Genomic DNA, 23,891 nt, shown 5'->3' with positions numbered 1-23,891 from the left:
CAGTTAGGTTTGATGCGCAGTGGGGGAGGAAGTGTAAATTATGCAGCTTGATAGACAAAGCACTGACGCATTTTACCTGGGCACAAGCAGTGTATTTTTTGGATATGTAGTAGATTTAGATTTTGGCAAATATCACGAAGGACGGGTCACTTCGATTGTTACAAGGTTACCAGGGTAAGATGAAGGGGAGGTTACTATTGTGAAAAGACGTCAGAACGTTAAATAAATCATTAATGATTATGAAGTACATGAAAGGAAATGTTACTGCCTAACAAAGCATGGAAGAGGGAGGTGTAGGGTTAACAGAGGTGGTTACGAATGGAGGAGGGTGAGCACAGGTGTTAAAAGCACAGGTTTAGGAAAGCCTGCAGGACGTGGGGGCTTGTATTTCAATCGTGAGGTGTTTAAGGAAGCTGATTTAGAAGGTAAAGTTCCGGGGTGACTTACATGTTGGGCAACAATTTGTTTATGAATGGGTGTCACGTAAATGTATTGGGATGCAAGGGTTTGAAATATGGGAAGTGGAGAGGTGTGTTTGGGCATCAACCTAGGGGTAGCTCTAGGGTTACTTTTAGCGACTCGTAACAAGCTGTGATGTTATGAGTGAGATGTCACAAACAAGTTAGGTAGAACTGATGTAAATTTTTTTTCTGCTTCTCCTTCAGCGGTGTAGCTAGGTGGGGGCGGTCCGCCCTGGACCGTGTCATGTATGTGCATGTAATTTGCATGATTGAGGTAACTATTAGCAGCAATACTACGTGTTTCTAAGATCTCTTTCAGGTGCTCGCAGTCCATTTTCCCGAGCACCACCCCAGGGGGGCGGCAAGCTGAAGGATAGCCCCGGGCACCACAAGCTCTAGCTACACCCCTGTCTGTGCAGGATTAAAAGTGTGCAAGCATACCATGAAAGGCCGTTAACGCTGTTTAATTACCGTGTAGGTCAGTTATTTCACTTGGTGCCTCTTATAAGAAGGAGATGCGCAGATCTACCCAGTGGTTAAATTGTTCAGAAGACGTAATCTTAGATTGAATCTGCCAGCTGACAAAGCCCCCCCTCCACCAGGTGCAAGGGACTAACTTCCGAGACAGAGAGCTCCGAGCTCGCCTTGGAGCATGCACACACACCCCTTGGCAATGGTGCCTGCATGGCAGACTGAAACACTCCTCAGCCGCTGCTGTGCTTTTTCACACTTCTTTGTTTGCTCCTAACTATTGCTGTGGAGCCTGCAAACAGAAGCAAAATAGGACCTGTTCTGTTCAATGGGACTAGAAGCCTGGAGCTGGCAGGAGAGGAGCCGGTGGGGGAGAGGGACTCTGAGTGCTCACACATTTTAACGTCTACACAAAACTGCAGAAATCGGGCATCAAGCTGCCTGCATGCTTTTTACAATTAACCATTACTGTTGTATTATGAAATATTTCGTTTACTCACATGGTTGTGTAGCCTGCATCGGATTGTATGTGTCTGACAACTTTGGCTAACCTTGCCTTTTACTAGAGCCAATTGTGTTTATCATTTTAAACCACCTCAGACTTCTCCCATTATATTACATAACAGGCTCAAAAGTCCCAGCATGCAAAAGGAATGCTTATGTTGTATACCTGTGTATAAGAACTTCAGGCGCATTTCCACTGGTTCTGTCTTTTATAGACCCTAACCCCTCCCCCCTTTCAACGAATTATCTATGCAGTGCTAGGAATAGGTCAGGGCCTACCCTGTTCCTGGCTACTGGTAAAGGCAGTAACATGACGAAATCTGCCATGGCCATTTTTAATACATTATTTAGGGCTTTATGCATAATAAATTATATGCAGTGCTGTGCTGCGCAGGCTGATGCTCAGCCTCAGACTGACTCTCGTACGGTTCTCGTCTGACACTGTCACTGTCTCACACAATATACTGTTGAGTGTGTGAGTGTGCCGCTGTCAAGACTTGTACTGGTGGCAGCCGCAGACAGTGTGTCAGACTACCGAGTCCGACTGCCTTCAGCCTCAGGTGGGGGTGACAGGTGCCATTCAGTTTCAGTCAGCCTGCCAGGTTTGATGTGATGATGGCGGAGGCAGTGCCACACACTTCTCTTCTTGCACTCAGCAGCACTGGCCTGAATCTGATGCTCGATCGATGGATCGCGTTAACTGATTCAAGTACAGTAAAGTTCAAGTAAACAGTGGCGGTTCCTTTATATGGACGTTAGGGCGTTGCCCCACTGATTATTTTGCCTGGTAGACCGGCAGCAGCAGCACTAAGTCCTCAGTAAATAAATTCAGCCCGCTGTTTGGTACTCAGCCGCGGCAGCAGGAATTCCTACTGTGACGTCACTTGGGGGGGAGCAACTTGGCCTGCGGCATACTGCCATTCCTGAGCCAGTGCAGCAAAAATGCACATGTCGGGTTGGGCGGGTGCCTCTTCCTGGCCAACCTGACATGCGCAGCATTGAGGGTCTTGCCACTATCTCTATGTACAAAAGTTGAGGAGGGGGGTGGGTCAAAGCTGCAGCCCCACTGCCGCCTAAGGAGCGGCGAGGTCACCTGCCCCAGGCCAATGCAAGTGCTGCTTTAGGCTCACTTAGAAGTGACGCAGCGCTTGGATTGGCTATTTTCAGTCAATGGGCAGAGTCGAGGGTTCGGGGCATGTCCAAGAGCATGGGGGGCTTGCTGCTGTGCAGAAGGCTGGATTTATTTACTGAGGACTTAGCACTGCTGCTGCCGGTCGTTCGGGCAAAATAATCAGTGGGGCGATGCCCTAACATCCATATAAAGGAACCGCCACTGCAAGATACATTACACACTATTCTATGTATAACATTCTGTTGCATGTAAATGGTAAAAGTAAAGCAGTAAAGATGAGAGCCTGCATTGCCCTGCCCTCCACCACCAGCTCTTCCAATCCAGCTGCACTCATCATCAGACTGTTGTCTAAGGAGGAAAATATTAAATGAAAGAACTTCATTCATTAGTTACAAATGTGCGCGTAATCCTACCAGATATCCCACCTCCCCCTGAACATCCCTAACACTCACAGTAGGACATTCATTGTCAAGTAGTAGAGTGAAGGAAGCTGGAAAATGTAACACGTGAGTTTTGCTCAGCCTTAGCTCACTGTAAAGAAGTTCATGATTTTGCTATGTTGCCCCAAATGAATGAGCTCTGTACATCTGATGTTTGAGCTCTGCAGTGGCTCTTAGACTGAGTCAAGTGTACTCCATTGGAAGCTTCTTTGTTTTTGTTTCCAAATTGCTATTTCTATTACTCAGGTAAGGAAACTGTCAGTGTCCAAGACCCCAGCACATGTTAACAGAAGACATATGTGGGAAGTCGGAGGGAAGTAGAAATATGCATCTAAATCATGGCTTGTGATTGTAGGTTACATGTTTTTCCTAAAGGCACTTACTGCATGACATATTTCTATTTTATAAAATGCAATTTAAAGTCCAATCAAATTTTTGAGGTAAAAGTGATATCAGAACCAGATTTCAATATAAGCACGCAACCTGGGACTGAAAAGATTAGATGAAAGTTTAATTACAATGACTGTTATCTTCGTAGTAGTAAAGATACATTATGCCTGAACGTATCTGAAAGGCAGTCTAAAGATGTTGTTGTGCTAGCTCATCTTGTTTTCACAGTTTGGGCTTTACCTACTGTTGTAACTTACGTGAAGAAATGGTATCACCCGCCACCCCTCCTTCTCATACCACTTGGTAGGTCCCTGCTCCGAGGTTGAAGGCAGGGTTAGAATGTTGTGACATTGACCTCCTGTGAGAGCTCGGTCAAGCCGGGAGCACTGTTCATTTATACTGCGAATAAACCTGTAATTAACTTTCTGCTATTGGGACCCTTATTTACAACATCTTGGTGGCGACGAGGACCGGAGGCTGTGTCAGGGACAGTCATCTTTATGAGTGCCCTTCCCTGACCAACGTTACGCTTGACCGGAGAAAAAGATAACACAGGAGGAGAAGGAAAAAAAAAGGATAACTGGAAGAGTCCGGGACTCCCTGGTGAGTGCTAGCGCAGCTGACGGCACATCTGTAAAATGAATAACTAAGGACTTTTGCGGGACGTTAGTGAATGGAAAAATATATATATAAAAAAAAAATTAATATTGAGTTGCACTCACAGTCGTGGGACCTGCCTCCGTTCGGCATGCGGTTCGATTCCTTCAGTCAGAGTTTTAAGAAGTGGCTGGGGAAGTTTGATTCGTTAGATAACGAACTGTCTTTAGGGCTCAGTCCCGATCATAGTGCTGGTCAGCTCGGAGGAGGATTCTGTGGGGGAAAGGTCTATCCCTTTGGAGTTGAAGTCCTCCCATTGGCGCACAGGATCTGAGTTCCGTCTGGTGAAGAAACGGACAGGGAGGGTGAGGTTCCTGCGTGAGGGCTGCAAAAGTTTGGCAGGAGCATTGTGATTTCTCCGCTGTGGAGCAGCGCAGGCTGAGGTCGCCGGCCGAGGGGGCCTCCAGTCAGCGGAAGCCGTGTGGTGAAGAGACTAGGGGAAGCATTGCCATCCCGGCATCGCCGTGAGGAAAAGTCTCCTGCTGAACGGAGTGGTTCCGTGTGGTGACAAGCAGGAATCGGCTTGAGAAAACGTCGACGACAGAAAACAGAGCGTTCACCCTGTGTGACTGGAACTGTGTTTCCAGGAAGTTCTCGCTTCCAGGCGTCAACGGAACTGATTGGTTGAGAGAAACTCAAATAACCAACATGATATCTGACATAAAAATAGGACTAGCGTCCAATTCTGAAGAAAAGTATAGCATTTTTCATTAATGAGTGCTTGGCAGCTCGAGTGAAGGTGTACCACTAAAGTAATTATCGTAGGTGAAGCAGCAGGTAGTAAAGTTGTACTCTGCATTTAGTATTTGTATCCAGCATTGCAAGTAAAACCCCTTATTGTGAAGGACAAGGGGCTTATATAGCCTATAAGGGTAATCTCTAGCTGTACTCTGTTTGGACATTATTTCCTGTGTTTTCTTCTCATTCTTTGTATTCTGCCACACCCAAGTTATTGTCAGTGTGAGGTTTGGGCTCTCTCACCCACGGCTTGGCATTTAGGGGGGAGGTGTTCCTAGTTTGGTGATTTGTCCCTACATGGCAATAGCGGGGGCAGGTATTAGTCAACCACCCCCATTCCTAAATGAGCTATGTGAGCCTGATATCCCTTGGAAGAGGTGGGAAGGTATTTTTCAGTCATACCTCATAGAGATTGGGGCAATGACAACAACGTAAGGAAACAGCACATATTGCTCCATAATGTAGGCATACAAGGAAGGAAGGTTTTTGAGGATATAACAGGCAGAATGGTAGATGATGAACAGGAGGAAGAAGACAAAGTACAAATGTATATGAATATACCCTAAGGAAATTAAAAGAGCATTTTAAAGTAAAAGTAAATGTAGTGTTGGAGAGACAATTTTTACTAAAGGGTGCAAAAGAAGGAAGAAAAAGTGACATCGTATGTAGCAGTTTTGAGGGGTTTATCGGCAACATGCGAGTTTGGTGCTCTTACAGATTCTATGATTAGAGACCAGATAGTGAGGTGCACCAATGACCCCAAAATTCAAGAAGAATTGCTCACGAGAAATCCTGACCTGGAGGAGGCTCTTAGTATAGCGAAGGGTTTGGAACACACAGCGTTATGCATGAAAGAGTTGAAAATAAGGGATGTAGCAAGCAGTGAAAAGAACGAAGGGAAGGTTACTGATGTAGGGGAAGCCGTTTGTAAGGTGGGAGAGAAATATAAAGGTAACCCACGGGGAAAGAACAAAGGCTTCCATTGTTACGAATGTGGAAGTCCAAATCACTTGGCGAACAACTGGAAGTGCCCAGCGAGAAATGTTGAGTGTAGAAAATGTAATAGGAGGGAGCATGTCTCAGAAGTTTGTAAAACCTTGAGTCAAGAAGTAAATGCAATAGAAAATGTTGAAAGAGAGGACAAGTGTGAAAAAACATACCTTTTTCAGGTTGAGGATGAGAATGTCAAGGATGATAACAGTTACCCCACGTGTGAAATAACTCTAGATGGGGAAAGGTTTCAGGTCTATGCTGACTCATGTTCACCTTATACTCTTGTTGAGAAAAGCGTTTTCAATGAGAAATTTGCTAACACCAGGTTTAGCTTGAAAAAGTTGACATTTGCCCTGCAGGATACAATAGGGAACGCATCCCCTTAGAAGGCATGGTGAGAATGAGGATCTCCTTCAAGGATAGGCATACTGTAGGAAAGGTATATGTAGCCACAAGGTGTTCCAGTCTTCTAGGGTGGAAGCATCAAAAGGAGTTAGGGATTAAATTAGATCCTAACAATAGAGAGCAAGTACTCCTGGTGGAACCTCCAAAAATTGCAGAACATTTAGTTACAGAATTCAAGGAGGTGTTTAGCGAAAGGCTGGGGGTGCTCAAGAACTACATGCACAGAATAGTCCTCAAAAAAGGGGCAGAACCAATTGTTCACAAAACCTATTCCACTGCGCATGATGGAGCCTTTGAAAAAAGAATTGGAGAAGCTGGTCAGCCAAGGTGTCATCACGGAGATCGAAAGTTCGGAATGGTTGGCTCTGATTGTGATCTCGACCAAGGATGGGGGAAGCAACATAAGGCTCTGTGTTGACCTGAGAGACTTAAATGCCAACATCCAGGTGGATAGATTTCCACTACAGAGGATACGCGAAATGCTAAGCACAATCCAGGGTGCAAAGTTTTTCAGTGTACTGGATTTGTCTTTAGCATATTACCAGATCAAATTACACCCAGAGTCACAGTCCTTAACAGCTTTCACGACCCCATTCGGAAATTATAAATTTCAGAGGATGCCGGTTGGCTTGGCGTCCGCCACGGCAACATTTCAAAGGGTGATGCAACACATCCTAAAAGACTGCAGCAAAACTATGTGCTTCCAAGACGATATCCTAATTTATGGAACTAATGAAGAAGAGCACAATGACAACGCAAAAGGAGTATTGGAGAGATTGAAATAGGTGGGGTTCACCACGAGAGCGGGCAAGTGCAAGCTAGGAGTGAGCTCGGTGGACTATCTCGGACACACAATCTCTGAAGAGGGCATCAAGCCAAAGTGTGATCTGGTCAATGCAGTGAGAAATGCGCCCACCCCGGTTAACAAAGAGGATGTCATGTCGTTGTTTAGGATAGGCAGAATACATGGCCAAGTTCATCAAAGACTTTGCCACAATGTCGCATCCTTTAAGAGAACTGATCAAGAAGGACAGCCAATTCAATTGAGGAAAGGAGCAAGACACAGCTCTTACCAGCATAAAGGAAGCCATCATTCAAGCACCCTACATTGGCAAATTCGATCCAGAAAAGGAAACCATAATTTCAACAGATGCCAGCAACAAAGGGATCGGGGCGACATTAGCCAAGAGGGAGGACAACAGAGTGAAGGTGGTTGCGTTTGCATCTAGGATGCTCACTAGTCCGGAGATCAACTATTCCACAGTGGAGAAAGAGGCTTTAGCCGTCTTCTGGGCAATCAGGCATTTTAAATTTTACGTATGGGGTGTTCCATTTGAAGTGCATACAGACCACAAGCCGTTGATTTCAATGTTCACCAACAAAGACATGGAGAATATGACCCCTCGCATTGCCAAATGGGTCTTAGGACTGCAAGGCTACAACTACAAAATGGCGTATATTCCAGGTCAGCAAAATAAGGTGGCGGATTTCCTATTGAGAGCGCCCATCAAAGTGGAAATTGAAGAGGAAAAAATGGAGAGTAATATCCTGCAAGTGAACCTGGCAGCGATCAAAAAGGACGAATGGGATGCACACATGGAGCAAGATAATGTCTTGAAGAGAGTAAAGAGGTAAATTGTGACAGGTTGGCCAGACAGATGTAAGGATCTTGATTCTGAAATCCAACCCCATTGGAATGTTAGGGACAATCTGTCTGTGAAGGAGAAATTCATTCTTAAATCAGGGAGATTGGTACCGCCGGAAGGCTTGAGAAACCAGGTGATTGATCTAGCTCACGAGGGCCATCTGGGCCGCAGTCTCAGCATATTGGTTTCCAGCTATGGATAGGGACATGGAAGACAAAGTGAAAGAGTGCTTCGCATGCAGTTTAAGCGACAAGTTGAGAGTGACGAAACATGCACCCCTGTGCCCAGTGGAAGTTCCAAAAGTACCATGGGACAAACTGGATTTCGACAGTGCAGGTCCCATTCAAGGTAAAGGAACTCAGGATTGGTATTTGTTGGTGCTAATTGACTACTACTCAAACTGGATTACCCATAAAGTGTCACATAACATTAACACGATGTCTTCAATTTCTTAAAGGAGGTGTTTTCAAGAGAGGGCATCCCATCCACCATGGTGACGGACAATGGAGTTCAACTGGTCTCGGAGGAGATGAGGGATGAGGGAGTTCCTGAAGGAATACTCCATAGCTCATGTTCGCACCCCTCTATATTGCCCTAAAGCGAACAGAAAAGTAGAAAGAGCAAATCGCATGCTGAAAGAATGCATACAACTGGCCAACAAATCAGGAGTAAACGTGGATGACGCACTAAGAGACATGTTATGGGCGTACCATACCGCGCCAAATGCAACTACAGGACATTCACCTTTTGAGCTTTTGAGAAGAAGAAAAGCAGGATAAAAGTTAGCTCCCAGCTCTTTGGGGAAGAAAACGGAGGTGGAGATTGATCAGGAGGAGACGAGCAAGAAGATTGTACACAAACAAAGTAACTACAAAGAATGGTATGACAAAAAGTTGGGTGCAAAGGAGAGGAACTTTGGGAAGGGACAGAGTGTGTACATCAAGAAGCCAGTAAGACTTGCCACGAAGGGTGACAAATTCTATCCTCTGGGTAAGATCAGGGAAGTGAAAAGAAACGTGGTGGTCATGGAGGACGGGAAGATGTGGAGCCAGGACCAGGTAGTTCCTGTCAGTGGAGGGGAGTACACTGTAAAGGAGGTCAGGTTTGCAGAGAACGACAGAAGGAAGGATGAGGGGCAGAGTAGGAAAAGTTATAGACAAAGGTCCTCTCCGCAATGGCACAGACATTATAGCATGAAGTGAGACTGTTCCGCTAATCTGTTATAGCCTGGCAAAGTTTCAGGGTCTTCTGCGTAAGACCTGATCTTGCTGTGATCTTGGAGTCTTTCCCCTTCCCATTCTTTACCTTTTCCCCTTCCCCTTACTGCACCTGGTTACGTCCTTTTCCCATTGTTGTTTTCTCCCTAGGGAGGATGGTGTGTTGTAACTTACGTGAAGAAATGTTATCACCCGCCACTACTCCTTCTCATACCACTTGGTAGGTCCCTGTTCCGAGGTTGAAGGCAGTGTTAGAATGTTGTGACATTGACCTCCTGTGAGAGCTCGGTCAAGCTGGGGGCACTGTTTATTCATACTGCGAATAAACCTGTAATTAACTTTCTGCTGTTGGGACCCTTATTTACAACATCTACTAGTTTCACTTCAAAGGAATGGCAAACAAGTGAGTGAGAGGAGGGGGAAATCATGTCAACCTGCTCACCTAGCACATCTGTATTTACATATATTTCAGTATGACCGCGCCTGTTCTCAGATGACACAGTTGTGCCAGAGTCTGCAGCAAGCGTGGTCCAAGCTGTGTAACAGGGAGATTTCCATTGTTGTGCAGGGCCCAGATTGGAATTCCTAGGCGGGGATGTGAGGCTCTAAAAGCTGCAACAGAAAACACTGCCTTGTGAAACTATGGGTTTATGGAACTATAGTTTAAAGCCACTAGACTAATCCCCTAGAAAGGAAACCCATCACTTCACTGCAAACCTGGATTGGGAAGACTGGACATTTTATTAGGACTGGCTATACCTTGTAGATGGCATACTATATTTTACCCTTTATAACCTTTTTCTTGACCCTCAGCAAAGAGGGCAATTCCCATTGGGAGCTGAATAAGAGAGAAATTGTTAGCGTTATAGGCTGCACTCAAAATTCCTTGCACCCAGTCTGAGCCCTGGCGGTTCCATTCTGTCTTGAAATTAAATTCTAATCTAACATTTTTCTCCAGGACGAATGGTGTCAGTTTTCTGCTGACCATACAGCATTAGAGTGGTGTAAATCACTGCTAGTGAAGATGGCATGTAGATCTTTTTTTTTTTTTTTAAGTTTCAAAATATCTTTATTCATAAGTCACATTGGTGAGCACGGCATGGTGCCTACAACCCATCTCGGGCCGGCAGCGCATCAATCAGGCAGATAAAGAGTGGTAATATCAATGCAGGATTACACAGCAAGCCACCTACAACCACTTCGGGCCGGTCGCGTCAACTCAAACAGTATATCTCGAAACTTGTGTTTTCTGGTTTAATGTCTTATATTCCCTTTAATATCCCCCCGTGAGACTTGATCTTGAATGTGGAACATGAAAACATCAAAAGGTGCAACTATGTGCACACAGTCCAGCTGATAGACAACAGTGCTTCCACATATCCAGAGAAAGAAACAGAGTCAGTGTTATGCCATCATCAATGGATAATAAGCAGGAGGTCTCGTCGTGGACCCACTCCCCGCCCGTTCAGCATCACCAAGCCTAAGCGGTAATATTACATATACAAAGGTAACACTTCCTCCAGTAAAATATTAGGTAGGGCAACATATCGAAACAGAAACCACATCATTGAAGTTACGTCAAGGCAAAAAATAGCAGTGTTATACAATTTGACAAGCCAGCATTACCCTCCAGGCGCAGTCCAATGGTCTGCTAATAATATAGGCACGAAAAACCCCATCTCCCCGTGGCCCAGACCACGCATGCACAGTGAATAGAATGACACCGAGGACCCTCAAGCCCGTGCCAGTTGGGGCAGCTCCTCGACAGTGGAGCCGCTCACATCTAGTAGGTAACATTGCAGTGGAGCCCAAATATCAGTTGGCCGTGAAGAGACAGCTAATAATTCAGAGTATATATGTATCTGTTCCTGGCAATACGTAAGATCGTGTAACCAGTCCTTGTATTTTGGGGCCATGCCCCTACCCCATCTGCACGCGACTCGCCATTTAGCCATAAGGAAGGCCAATGCGGCGAATTTCCGGTGCACTGCCTGTATGGGTTCCACTTGGCCCAAAAGAGCCATGATGGGAGAGGGCTCCAAGTCAGTGTTGATCATTTTAGTTAATGCTGCAAACACCTGACTCCAGTAGTTGTGCACTCCCTCACACTCCCATGCCAGGTGTATAAAGTCAGCCCCGGGGGCATGACACCTGTCGCAATTGGTGTTGCTGCGGAGTTGAAATCTGTGGATACGTAATGGGGTGTAGTATAGTCTGTGTAAGAATTTATAATGTATAATCCTAAATCTGCAGCTGGATGAAATGCGCTCAGTCTGCTGTAGGCAGAACTCCCATTGGTGGTCTGTGAGAGGTACCCCCAGCTCCTGCTCCCACCTCACTTTGGCAGCTAGTGGTGGTGCGTCGATTAAAGTGTGAACCGAGTTATAAATTGTCGAGACCGGTTTGTTAGGGGTATCCTTCTGGAGGATGCGCTGTAGAGGTGCAAGGGTCTGGGGCTCCTGGGGGAAGTCAGGCGTGAGCGCCCTCAGTCCCTGGCGTAGTCTGATGTAGAGGAAGGTGCCAAGTGGTGACGGGTGTACTCCTTCATACAAGTGTTCCATCGATCGGAACATTCCATCATGATACAGGTCACCCCATGTCGTAACGTGTATGCGCTTAATCAATTTGCGGAAGCCTGCCTCCTGCAACAGGGGCATACCCGGATGGTAGACAAGGGGCATCAATGGCGAATAGAGAATGTCAGACCGTAGCATACTGGACAGCTGAGTCCAAGCATTTACCGTACTCATCACCGTTGTAGGTGTCTTGTCTCTATCTTGAGACGGGGCATATAATGCGCCGTCTATGGGGATCGGATGAGCCAGCCAGTGCTCTGCTGCCACTTGAGGAATGTACCTGGGTTGCCGCACCCAGAAGTATGCATAGTGAGCCTGAGCAGCATAGTAGCACAGCTCAAAGTTAGGAACGCCAAATCCACCCTGATTATAGGGCCTGATGAGAGTGTCCCACTTGAGTCGAGGCGACTTTCCACCCCATACCAAGCACGTGAGCTCCGCACGGAGTTGTTGGAAAAAATAACGTCCGGGGTAGAAGGGGATATTCAAAAACAAATAAAGTAACTGTGGCAAAATTACCATTTTGATCAATGAAGTCCTGCCTGCCATGGACAGAGGTAGGGTGATCCATCTCGTAACATAATCTACAATTCGGGTGAAACTCAAAGAAGGACTTCGTGTTTATAGATATTCAAGATAACTTTATTATTTCCCACTCGAAAATCGGCCTCACATGACATAACCCAATGTTACCTATTTATGAAGGCAAAGCTGAAAAATCCAGATGTATATGAGCTGGAAACAGAATTGAAACGGAAAGAAAAGAAAAGAAAAGAGGCATAAATAGATGTTAGAGACTAAAGATGAGACATGCAACAGCAGACTCCCTTACAATCTAATTATATTGCAATCAATTTACAAAAAGCACAATAATTCATAATGGTCATTGAGACCCTCAGGGCTTAGAGTCCCTAAGCATATTATCCAGAAAGTTTCCCTACGCGCAAGCAAAGTGTTACTAGATCAAAGCATTTTGGATTGTCTTTTATTGTATTTAATTTTATGTTTCTCATCAAAGAATGAATTTTGCAGATAAAAAGCAACAATGTACTGCAATACAGATAAAAATATGTTGCAATATCATTTTGAGTACGCTTGATATACTTTATGATGAAATTGGAGGTAAACTAGTGAAAAGCTAATTAGGCCTAATTCGGACCTGTGGAGCTGTGCGACACGTAGCCTTTGGTTCCCAAAGACTCATTGCATTAATTGTATTACTCTCTGGGAGTAGGGTACACTCCGAGCTATACGTGCACGCATGCAGGAATTTCTTTACATTCACTTACATTCCATCACTACAGAAATTCAAAATCCGTTTATTAAGGAGTGCCAATCTATCCATTCTCTTACATCATCAGGGCAGGCAGCAAGGGACACTTGAAGGCACTTGAGCTCACTCTCGATGTCAGTCAATCTCGTCACTATACTTTTCAATACTCCCGACCCTTTGGCTATACAGATCCCTCGCAAGGTCGCTTTAAAAGCGTCCCAGATAGTCTCCACCGCCTGCACTGTGTCCTTATTGCGCTGAAAAAATTGTAAGGCTTTATCCCGCAATTCTTCTTGAAATGCAGAGTCTGAAAGCATAGTAGGCTGCATACACCAGGCCATCCTGGGGGGGCCCAAGTCGTCAGACCTCAACGTCACCTTCACAGGCGAGTGGTCAGAGTAGGTTCGAGGGAGGTGGCGCGCTGCCATGAGCGCGGTGAAAAAGTGAGGGGAGAGAAAAATGTAATCAAGTCTCTCCCAGGAGCGCGCTTGTGCCATAAAATGCATACCCTCCCACGTATCTATATGAAGGTGTCTCCAGGTGTCAATGCAATTGTAATCTTTTAGTGTCGCAAGTAGAGCTGTCCTTGACTTAGTGTAATGGTGAGGGGCAGGGTGTGACCGGTCTACAGATGGGTCAAGTGTGGTGTTAAAATCACCTCCCCAAAGGAGGTGTTGCGGGCCTGTACTCAAAATGGTCGCCCATAGCTCTGTGAAGATGTGAGGGTCATCTGTGTTGGGGCCGAAGCAGCACACCAGCGTGACCGCCAAGTGCCCCAATCTACCCAACATTATGCAATATCGGCCTTTAGTATCTATCTTAGTGCCCCCCATGACGAACAGCGTGCCTTTCTTCCCTAGTATTGCTGTGCCCCTAGCGTACGTAGAATAGGAGGAAAAGGCAGAGTAACTCGCCCACCTGTTAGCAAATATGTAAGTAGTCTGGGGTTTAAAATGGGTTTCCTGGAGGAGAGCTATGTGTATTGAATGCCGGTCGAGATAGGATAGAATTTGTCGCCGCTTCCGTGGATCCCCAAGTCCTCTCACGTTCCTTGTAAGAACGTTTAAGTCAGTGTGCGCCATAAGCAGTCTAGGTCTGTAAGATCACACAGCGCGCTTGAGGAGACAGCTGGTGCAGCAGTCCAAATGTTAGGCACATCCGACCTCTCTTGTGTGCTGTAACTGCCAACTGAAGGGGATGGAATCTATGCAGTCTCGGCATTCGAGCGATGCACATGTTGTGGTGGTAGTCTGTGTACTAAAGCACGCTTGTAACAAATATAGCGTGTGAACAACAATTCCTCTCCCACTCTCCTGTAGTCGTATCCATAAAATATGCGAGATCTCTTGAGTTGCCAGCCTGTGAAGCCCCGTTCCAAACAGTTCAAGGTCCCGAGTCCCCCCGCCCCACAGAGGCACCCCCGACCATACCTCCCCCCTCCCCCATTCCCAATCAACAAAACAATCAAACCCCAAACATCCAGCAACCTCTTCACTCTCTCTAGCAAGTGACGTATCACGTTCTCAATACATTCATAATTATGTCCACCTTGTCGAAGAACATAAGACCCCCTCCATGGTAGCGTGTAATTCCGTGCAATTCTCAACAATCCTTTCCCCTCCGCCCTCCCACTGAAGCATCCCCAACTTGCCAGAATACCCACCCCACCCACCTCCCACAACATTAAGTAAACACCCCAACATCTGCAATGCAACAAGCATAACCATTGGGGTATTCCCTACGGGAGCCATCCAAGGGGCGCACATATTCACCCAATACACCGTGCCCTTCGTCCTGTTCGGCCTCGCACGGGCATATGCTAGGGAAGGGGGTGGTGCCTCGAATACATTACCACCAACAGTCCAATACCCATCCATGGTACTCCCAACCAGCAGCACCGTCCATACTCGACAGAGGCCCTCCTGCGGGCCCCTCGATGAATGTCATTGGGACATTACAGCACCTCAGGAATAAGTACTCCAATTTAAAGATCTCCGTTCATCGACTGTTCATCTTCCTGTCTCCCGTCTTCACCATTTCCACGCCCGGACCGTGCCCGCCGCAGAGCCTTCACAAAATCTTTCACTTGGTGCGGATTCATGAAGAAATGTTGCTTTGCTTGATGGGTCACTCTCAGCTTCGCAGGATACAGAAGTGCATAGTCAATCTGTAGGGTACAGAGTTTTTTCTTAACCTCTAGGAATTTACATCTTTGTTCTTGTACTATAGGCGTAAAGTCTGGATAAATGGCGAAGCTAACACCCTCACATGATAGATTTTGGTTGGTGCGTGCTTCCCGTAACGCAACATCACGGTCCCAGTAATTTAGGAGCTGCGCAATGATGGTTCGTGGTGGGGCCCCAGGCTTAGGTCGCGGTCCAAGCGAGCGGTGTGCTCTTTCAATGATGAATTGTTTGGAGAATGCTTCAAGGCCCAATGGCAGCAAGGAGTATCTTTTCCACGTAGTATTCCATACGCCCCGTGTTGGTGGACTCCGGCACGCCTATTACGCGAATGTTATTGCGCCGACTGTGAGCCTCCAATTCCTCATTCTTAGCAGCAATGACTCTGAGGACGTTATCTATTCTCGAAAGCTGCGTGGTATGCGAGGCCGTGGTATCATCATTATCAGAAATTCGCCTTTCAGTTTCTGTGATTCGCTCTTCGTGTTCATCTATTTTATGTGCAATAGTGTCCATCCTAGACGACATGCGGTCGACTTTATCCACAATTGTGGCAAACCCTTGCCTCATTTCCTGCATCATCTGCTGTATATCCGACGTGGAAGAGCTAGAACTCACTCCAGCTGTAGAGAAACAGAAAAAACCAAGTTACTTAAGCACTCTCTAAAAAATTGAATATCTGGAAATTTTCCGTGAAGTATTGATTTTCAAGGTTTTTACACCAACATCAACAATAAGTTCATTTGTAGTTAGAGGGCTTCGAAATATGGATCCAAAACAGTTGTTATAGTTCAAAATCTTTATTTTCAAAACACATTAAGAGTTTTCCAGCTTTGCACCGCCGACACGTGTTTCGCCTACTCAGAGGCTTTTTCAAGGCTGGAAGCATAAAGATTACAATAAGTATTTTAGTTGCTTAAAATTCACTCCAGCTGTACATTGGCTTTGTGATCCCCCTGCGTCCGGCGCGCTCCTCAACCCTTTTTTGGTGGTTGTGGACTCAAAGGTCAGTTTAGATTACCGATTGTCTGATTTACCCATTGTGAGTCTCTTGATGGGACTTGTAGCGTCCGGCAAGGGTCGCTTACCACATGTGTCTCGGGGGAGGCCAGAGCCTATATTCATGAACACAGTACAGTTCGTCTAGAAACCACCACTGATAATGCACAAGCGGTCCCTGAGCTGATGACATCGGACGGGTCGCTTAGACAGGAGAATAGTTGCAATATACCACCACTAGCAAAAGAGTCTTCACCTCACTTAGCCCAGTGGTACACACAATGCTCTTATCAGGAAGGCGAGGATGCGAAAGCTAAAGTTCCGTCCTACCCCACCGCAGTCAGTCGGGGTGAGCGTGTAGGTGGCAGCTTTCAATGCCCGTGCGCTGAGTAGCCTCTCAATGCGCAGCAATGCAGGGGGCATCCCGGTGTTACACATGCGGGAGACGTTGTCCCTTCAAATGTGTGGAGAGGGTGTGAGCCCCCTTCACTCAATGCCCTTCTAATCCGCACTCAGCTGGGTACAACTATGCTGCTTCTCCGCGACTAGCATGCAGCTTATCACAGGGAGGGCCCGACGTGATAGCGTGCTGAAGGAAGCCCTGTCCTAAGGGCAGTGCCTTGCCGCGTGAACTCCACAATACCCTCCTGGTGCTAGGCCACACCGCACTGCATACTCGCGGTCCGTCCGCTGCCGTGCCCCAAAGGGAGGAGAAACCTCAGAGTGTGGTTGTATGGCTCGCCTCGTCCCCGCCACCTGTCAGTGTCCAAGCTATCCCCTGGGCGGGTCTGGGAGTGCGTGGGACTCACTCCCTACACCATATGAAGGCAGCAGCCGAGCAGGTCCGTTACGGCTGCAAATTGCGGAGACAGGGCACGGTCTGTCCCGCCGTGCAGCACCACACGCCAAATGGTCCCGTCTTGGGGATCAGTTATCGCCGAGGCATCCGCCACCAGAGTCTGCAAGCCAGGCCGCACAGCCCTCCAGGAATCGAGCTCCTCTGGATATCGACGTGCGGTGAAGCAGCAAGCCTTCCACGACGGTAGGTACCACCGAGCCCCGTGTGTACTTGCGGGTGTCTCCCCCCGCCGGCACCGTGGAGTCTATCGTCTACCCTGGCGACCGCGGCAAGGCAGAGGCTGGTTCATCCCCTAGTCACGTTCCAAGTCTCAGCTCTGTCGCGCTCTCCCGCTCAGTTATTTCCCAAGCAGTGCAGGTAGCAGCGGACGTCCCCTCGGGCCTCCCGGGTACCTGGTATGTCACAATGCTGGGACAGGCCTCCCGGCCTGGGCCCGTCACGCCATCCACCTCCACAGGGCCAACACCTCCGGCGGGGAGCCTCGGGCCAGCGTAGCGCTCGGCTGCCGCCTCCTTGCTCCTATTGCTTCCAGTGCCGCTGCCGGTCGGGTATTCAGTCACTGCTTACTCAGGGTTGGCACATCGGAACTCGGTCAAACTTTCACCAAGGTCGCCTCTCAACACGGTGAACCCGTTTCCGTACTAAAATCGGGTCTTGGTGCTGGTTGGAAGGATAAATTCAGGATAAATTTTCCAGGCTTGCAGGAGCCTCACTCACATGCGGCCATTCTGCATGTGCGCCCTCTAGCGCCCCATGGCATATGGATCTTCCTTCATTGCCACGGGGGCTGCAGAAGGTCCCCAAACACAAAAGGCTGCTGCCTCTCTAGGACAATAACAGGAAAAATTGAGACTGGATATTTATTGGGATTGCCCCTACAAAACGTCCATCATATGGCTAAAGTACGAGGAATATTCTTGCACAAATGAAGATGTTATTGATTTGGAACAATTCCTGTGGGCCAGGATGAACAGGAAATGTTGTATGGACCTTATTGCAGAGCTATGGGAACCATTTCATAATAGGAAAATTGGCCTCTAGCCAGTTAAGCCAGATCCAACAATTCAAAAAAACTCTTTTCAAACATAGCACTGGCGTACTATGTTACTTTGTTACTATGTTTGTTACTGGCTTAACAAACTCGAGGGGGCCCACCTGCAAAGCACACGGAGGGGCCCCTTCTGGACTCACTCAGGAGCCTTCCGGCCGGAGTATTGTGCTGAGGGGTACCTATGGAACTTTGGGCCCCCGCACCATGGAGGATGCGGGGACCTGTGTTACACCACTGTGGTCCTCCCTTGAGAATGGCAACACGCCCCCAATCCATACCAAATAGGGCACAACTTTCACAGCTTTAACATATACATTTTTGAATTCTCTGCCTTTGTTGATGGATGATTTGAGTTTGCATCTGGACTGCTTATCAATGTACTCATTGTCATTGAGCCTTTTCTGGCTGCAGTTGTCAGCTGTCCCTGCTGAAAATCACTAACCTTAAGAAAGATTTCTATGACTGAAGTTAAAAACTTTAAGTGGGTTTTCCCATCATCTATTGTTTCCCTCTGTTCACTCGTGTCAGTCACTGATGGTGTTTAGACACCAGACAAATGCCTGGCAGACACATTAGAATGTTAAAAATCTTGTTTGAAATTTTCATATAATATCTTGGAGCTGCATTTGCAGTGTGGTTGGTCTTCCTTACTTTATATCTGACCCATGTATCTGATTTTCAAATTATTGTGTTATGTATTCTAAATTATCTTTTTGTCTATTAACATAAACCACTAACTTCAGTTTCCAACGTTCAACCTTTGAGCATGTGACCAGAAAATAATAGGAGTTCTGTAGGATGTGTTAGGTAAATTTTACCATAAAAATAAGTACTGCTCAGAGAATTAAGGATATAAGGACCACACTACTGTTTTAAAATAATTGTAAAATGTAGCTAAAATTCTCAAAACAATAAGACAAAATAACATTGTTAAGCAATTGTGGCCAGATATTACACTGGAAGCCAACACAGCGTAATGTTAGCCTATTCAAGAAGAAAAAATGGTGAGAAAATGATGTTCACTCTTCCAGGGTTTGTTGAAGTTTGATTATCTGTACCATTGTTAGACACATTAAGGGGCCTATTTATGAGCTGTTTGTGTCATTCTTGCCCAACGCAACGTGGTGCAAACCATAAGACACATCTTTGAAATCTGGAGTAACACAACACAGCACAAATCGCTGTGTTGTGTTACTCAGCCATGAGAAGGGGCTTCATGGTATTTAATGCATTCCCAGTTTTACAAGAACTTGTAAACTTGGGAATGCTCCAAAAAATTACACCTTCCTAGGGGAACTGTAACAAAGTGGAATATCTCTATTTCTCCTTGTTTCTTCCTCTTTCTATGTGTGCTGCTGAATGCAGCTCACATAGAAAGAGGAATATGCCTCCCAGGATATTTTTTGAGCAGGAAGGTGTTCCTTCCTGCTCAAAAATAGTCCTGCATACTGCACAGGAACCCTTGTACCATGGTGCAAGGGTACCTATGTTGGCGCTAGGAAGCCAAAAAAGGGCACCAGTGCAGGGGAAAGGAGAGGAATGTTACATTTTGCCACATATACTGCACATTTCAGTCCGTTCCCTGTCACGCAGTGCAAAGTAGCAAAACAACGTGACTTCCTGTGCTGCACTGCATGGCTTCCCCATATATAGGCCCCAGAGTTCAATTCATCAATTGGTCCTTGACTAGTTTAGATCCCTTTTTTGAATCTGTTATGTCCATTAAAATTTGCTGTATGACTGTGTAGTGATGAAGGTCCACTCAGGAAGGTTGCATTTCAAGATGTTTTATTCATAAAGATAGCAGGTAGTAAAGTTGATAACATCAAGTAAATATGTGGTAGATCAGAGCCCCACCAGGAGCTGCCTGTCAGCTGCTCAGCCCTTGACCAACTGTCACTCTGCCTCTCTCAGTCCCAACATTCCGAGGCATCATCAGACTCCAACATTCTAATGAGTCAGATCACAGGCACTGGCTGAACAGGGTTGGTAACACACCTTACAATATATATGCAGGATACTACATATATCCCTTTTCCTTCTAACAGAAGAACAAAGGTAAATAATTTGATAGAAGATAACAAGAGAGAATAAAGGAAGAGATGGCAAGGAAGAGCAGCAGAGGAACAGAAACAACATCAAGGAAAGGAGAAAGCAAAGCAGCGTGAAGAGAAAGGTGGAAGAAAACGAGGAGGAAGAAGAAGAAGAGGAAGAGAAGGGTTAAGCAGAAACTGATAGAGATAACACAAACTCACGGACATAGAACAGATGTGAGGAAAAAACAAGTAACCAGAAAAAGGAAACAACAAGGGGCAGAAGAACACAGATGCACCAAAGACTAACCCCTGAGCGCACCCACTGGCCAGCCAGGCAGGAAGGGAAGAAAGAACAAGGCACAACGCAAAACGGACACGAGCCTCCACCCAGACTCATTAAAGAGGGAGTAACGGATTTCCTCCTAAGAAGGAAATGTTGTATGTACCTTATTGTAGAGCTATGGAAACCGTTTCATAATAGGAAAATTGGCCTGTAGCCAGTTGAGCCAGATCCAACATTTCAAAAACTCTTTTCAAACATAGCACTGGTCATCCACTGGTGTAACAAAACTCGAGGGGGCCCACCTGCAAAGCACATGGAGGGGCCCCCTCTGGACTCAATCAGGAGCCTTCCGGCCAGAGTATTGTGTTGAGGGGTTCCCCTGGAGCTTAGGGCCCGCACCTTGGAGGATGCAGGGCCTGTGTTACACCACTGTGGTCCTTCCTTGAGGATGGCAACAAGCCCCCAATCCATACCAAAGAGGGCACATTTTCGCAGCTTTAGTAGGCCTTTTTGAATGCTCTGCCTTTGTTGATGGATGATTCGAGGTTGCAGCTGGACTGCTTATCAATGTACTCATTATCATTGAGCCTTTTCTAGCTGCAGCTTTCAGCTGTCCCTGATGAAAATCACTAACCTTAAGAAAGATTTCTATGTCTGAAGTTAAAAGCTTTAAGTGGGTTTTCCAATCATCTATCGTTTCCCTCTGTTCACTTGTGTCAGTCACAGATGGTGTTTAGACGCCAGACAAATGCCTGGCAGGCACATTAGAATGTTAAAAATCTTGTTTGAAATTTTCATATAATGACTTGGAGCTGCATTTCCAGTGTGGCTGATCTTCCTTACTTTATATCTGACCCATGTATCTGATTTTCAAATTATTGTGTTATGTATTCTTGACTATCTTTTTGTCTATTAAAATAAACCACTAACTTCAGTTTCCTACGTTCAACTTTTGAGCATGTGACCAGAAAATATTAGGAGTTCTGTAGGATGTGTTAGGTATATTTTACCATAAAAATAAGTACTGCTCAGAGAATTAAGGATATAAAGACCACATTAATGTTTAACAATCTTTTTAAAATGTAGCTAAAATTATCAAACCAATAAGACAAAATAACAGCGTTAAGCAATTGTGGCCAGATATTACACTGGAAGCCAACACAGCGCAATTTTAGCCTATTCACTTTTCTAGGGTTTGTTGAAATTTGATTATGTTCGCCAAATGTCGTCCCTGGGCTGATTCCGACAATGGGTACATACTTTGGGGTAGGCTTTGTCAGAGGTCACTACTTAAAACCATTGCAGTCTAAGCAGAGGTGCACACAGCTCAGCAGGTCAGATCAGGGTGTGCTATTGTTAAACACATTAAGGGGCCTATTTATGAGCTGTTTGTGTCATTCTTGCCCCACGCATGGTGGTGCAAACCATAAGACACATCTTTGAAATCTGGAGTAACACAACACAGCACAAATCGCTATGTTGCCTTACTAAGACATGGGAAGGGGCTTCATGGTATTTAATGTGTTCCCAGATTTACAAGAACTTGTAAACTTTGGAATGCTCCAAAATATTACACATTCCTAGGGGAACTGTAAAAAAGTGGAAAATCTCTATTTCTCCTTGTTTCTTTCTGTTTCTATGTGAACTGCTGAATGCAGCTCACATAGAAAGAGGAATATACCTCCCAGGATAGTTTCATCATTGTCACTTTTATTCCTTGGACTGACCTTCATATCCACTAATGATGACCAGAACTCTATATTGATAAAGATGACTACTTCTCCGGCCATTGTTATATGTGTGTGAACCTGAGCTTTCTGAGGGGATGCGTCCATTTACTGCTCTCACATCCCTCTCTAAGTTAAAAGATTTCAACTGAAGTGCTGCCTCAGTCCATTTTTTAATTGGTGGGATTTCCAATTGGGGGATACCCCACTGAGCGTCTTCATCAGCACTTAGGTTGCCATCATCGTGGTCCAAAGGCTCAAATGTGGTGTTAAAATCACCAGCAATGATTGTATTACACCCTTCACCCTTCCCAACTAAAAAGTTATTAAGATCAATAATTGTCTTGGAGGACCTACCACCCGCCTGGCCCCTAGCACATACATTAACTGGAAGTACATTTGGAGAATTTTTAAGACAAATGCACATTGCCATAATTTCAATGTTGACAGTCTCCATTTCAACTATCTGAAAGGAGGAACTCTGCCTTACCCTTATTGTTAAACCTCCAGAGGGTCTACCTTATCGCCCACCTACTGCAGATTTATAAAAATTTAAATAGCCATGATAAAAAATACGGAGCCAACGCCGAGGTCTCCTGAAACATTATAATGTCCAGAGTTTCTATGAAGTCTGTCCAGTCAGATGATTGAATCTTGTGGGACAACCCCGCTATGTTCCAGGATGCCAGGCTCAGTAAAGGTGTATCATGATAGTCTACAATTTTAACTGGGCTAGCCTCCTCTATAGTGCCCATTATGGGGATAGCTGAATCTAGGGTATAATTTCCTATTAGGCCGGGGTTGTCTAGTTGAGTATGGACTAAACTCGATGTTTGAACTGAAGTCCTGGGCATTTCTTCACCACTGTCCGTCCCTTCATATCCCATACTAGGGGTTGACTTGTGCAGAGGCTTTCAGCCCTTCCTATTAAATTAGCCGCAATAGGTCCTTCTTGGGGGCATAGAACAATTGGCGGTCAGTCTATATTTTGAAGGATTGAATCCCCAATTTGCATAGATTTGGGGGCATTGACAGGTAAGTGATTGACAAAGTCAGGAGGATTCTGTTTCAACCTGATATTTTTGTATATCAGGTGTGATGTTTTTAACTCAAATGCCAGCAGATTTTCTACCAACAAGGGGGAGGCAAGGGTAAGGCACACATAATCAGAGTCGAGCTATATCTTACAGCGGAGGATATATCCTTCCTTATTATTGATCTGCACTTATGCACATGTTTCAACCACTGGGTACACTTGTTGATCAGGGACTGTTCATTCTCCCTAATTAAACTAGGTAGAGTTTAGGGAACGTCAGTTAAAAATATTTGTGACTTAAAAGACCCAGGACAGAATTTATTAGAAAAACTTGCCCTTGCGAGTAAACTTGTCTTAGACTGGTCTAGGGGAACATACAGATTTTGTATTTCTCTTCTGATATTTGAATTAGACAAATTATTAGATTTATTCACTGCATCATTGATGACAGTAGAATCCCGCATGGTATTTAAATCACTAAAAGGTTTTTTAGGAATTCTTTCCATTTGACCAATAACTTTATTCCTGGCAGTTGCACAACATAGGTTACATTTGTTGAAATTGGGTACTCTGCAAGCTTGTAAATGGGGCAAACCTTCTGTAGCTGGATGCTCTTTACTAGCACTTAGTTTCAGTGCTAGGTTGAGACTGTCAATCATTCCCTTTAGGTAATTAACTTCATCCATAAGATACCTAGTCTGTTCTTTTAAATCGTTAATCTGGTTTCTAAGCAGACCTGGACAAGAGCAATAAACCTGGTTAGATATGTCATCACATATATTGCTGTCACCTTTGGAACCGATAGGGTTCAACA

At 45.6% G+C, this 23,891-nt stretch overlaps 1 protein-coding gene and 1 long non-coding RNA gene across 2 annotated transcripts in view; one reads left to right on the top strand and one right to left on the bottom strand.

Annotated features, from left to right (window-relative positions):
* LOC147707444 (uncharacterized) overlaps window positions 1-4,626 on the bottom strand; it is a 269,810-nt gene extending 265,184 nt beyond the window's left edge. The window contains exon 1 of the long non-coding RNA XR_015296452.1: window positions 4,121-4,626. This is a non-coding gene — a long non-coding RNA (uncharacterized LOC147707444). The remainder of the gene's footprint in view (window positions 1-4,120) is intronic.
* Window positions 1-23,891, top strand: part of KHDRBS2 (KH RNA binding domain containing, signal transduction associated 2) — a 1,060,381-nt gene that overhangs the window by 501,153 nt on the left and 535,337 nt on the right. The window lies entirely within an intron of this gene.

Source organism: Lissotriton vulgaris, chromosome 6 (genome assembly GCF_964263255.1).
Source record: "Lissotriton vulgaris chromosome 6, aLisVul1.2, whole genome shotgun sequence".
Lineage (NCBI taxonomy): Eukaryota > Metazoa > Chordata > Amphibia > Caudata > Salamandridae > Lissotriton > Lissotriton vulgaris.
Note: the sequence above shows the minus strand (reverse complement) of the source record. Positions and strands in the feature narration are given on the sequence as shown.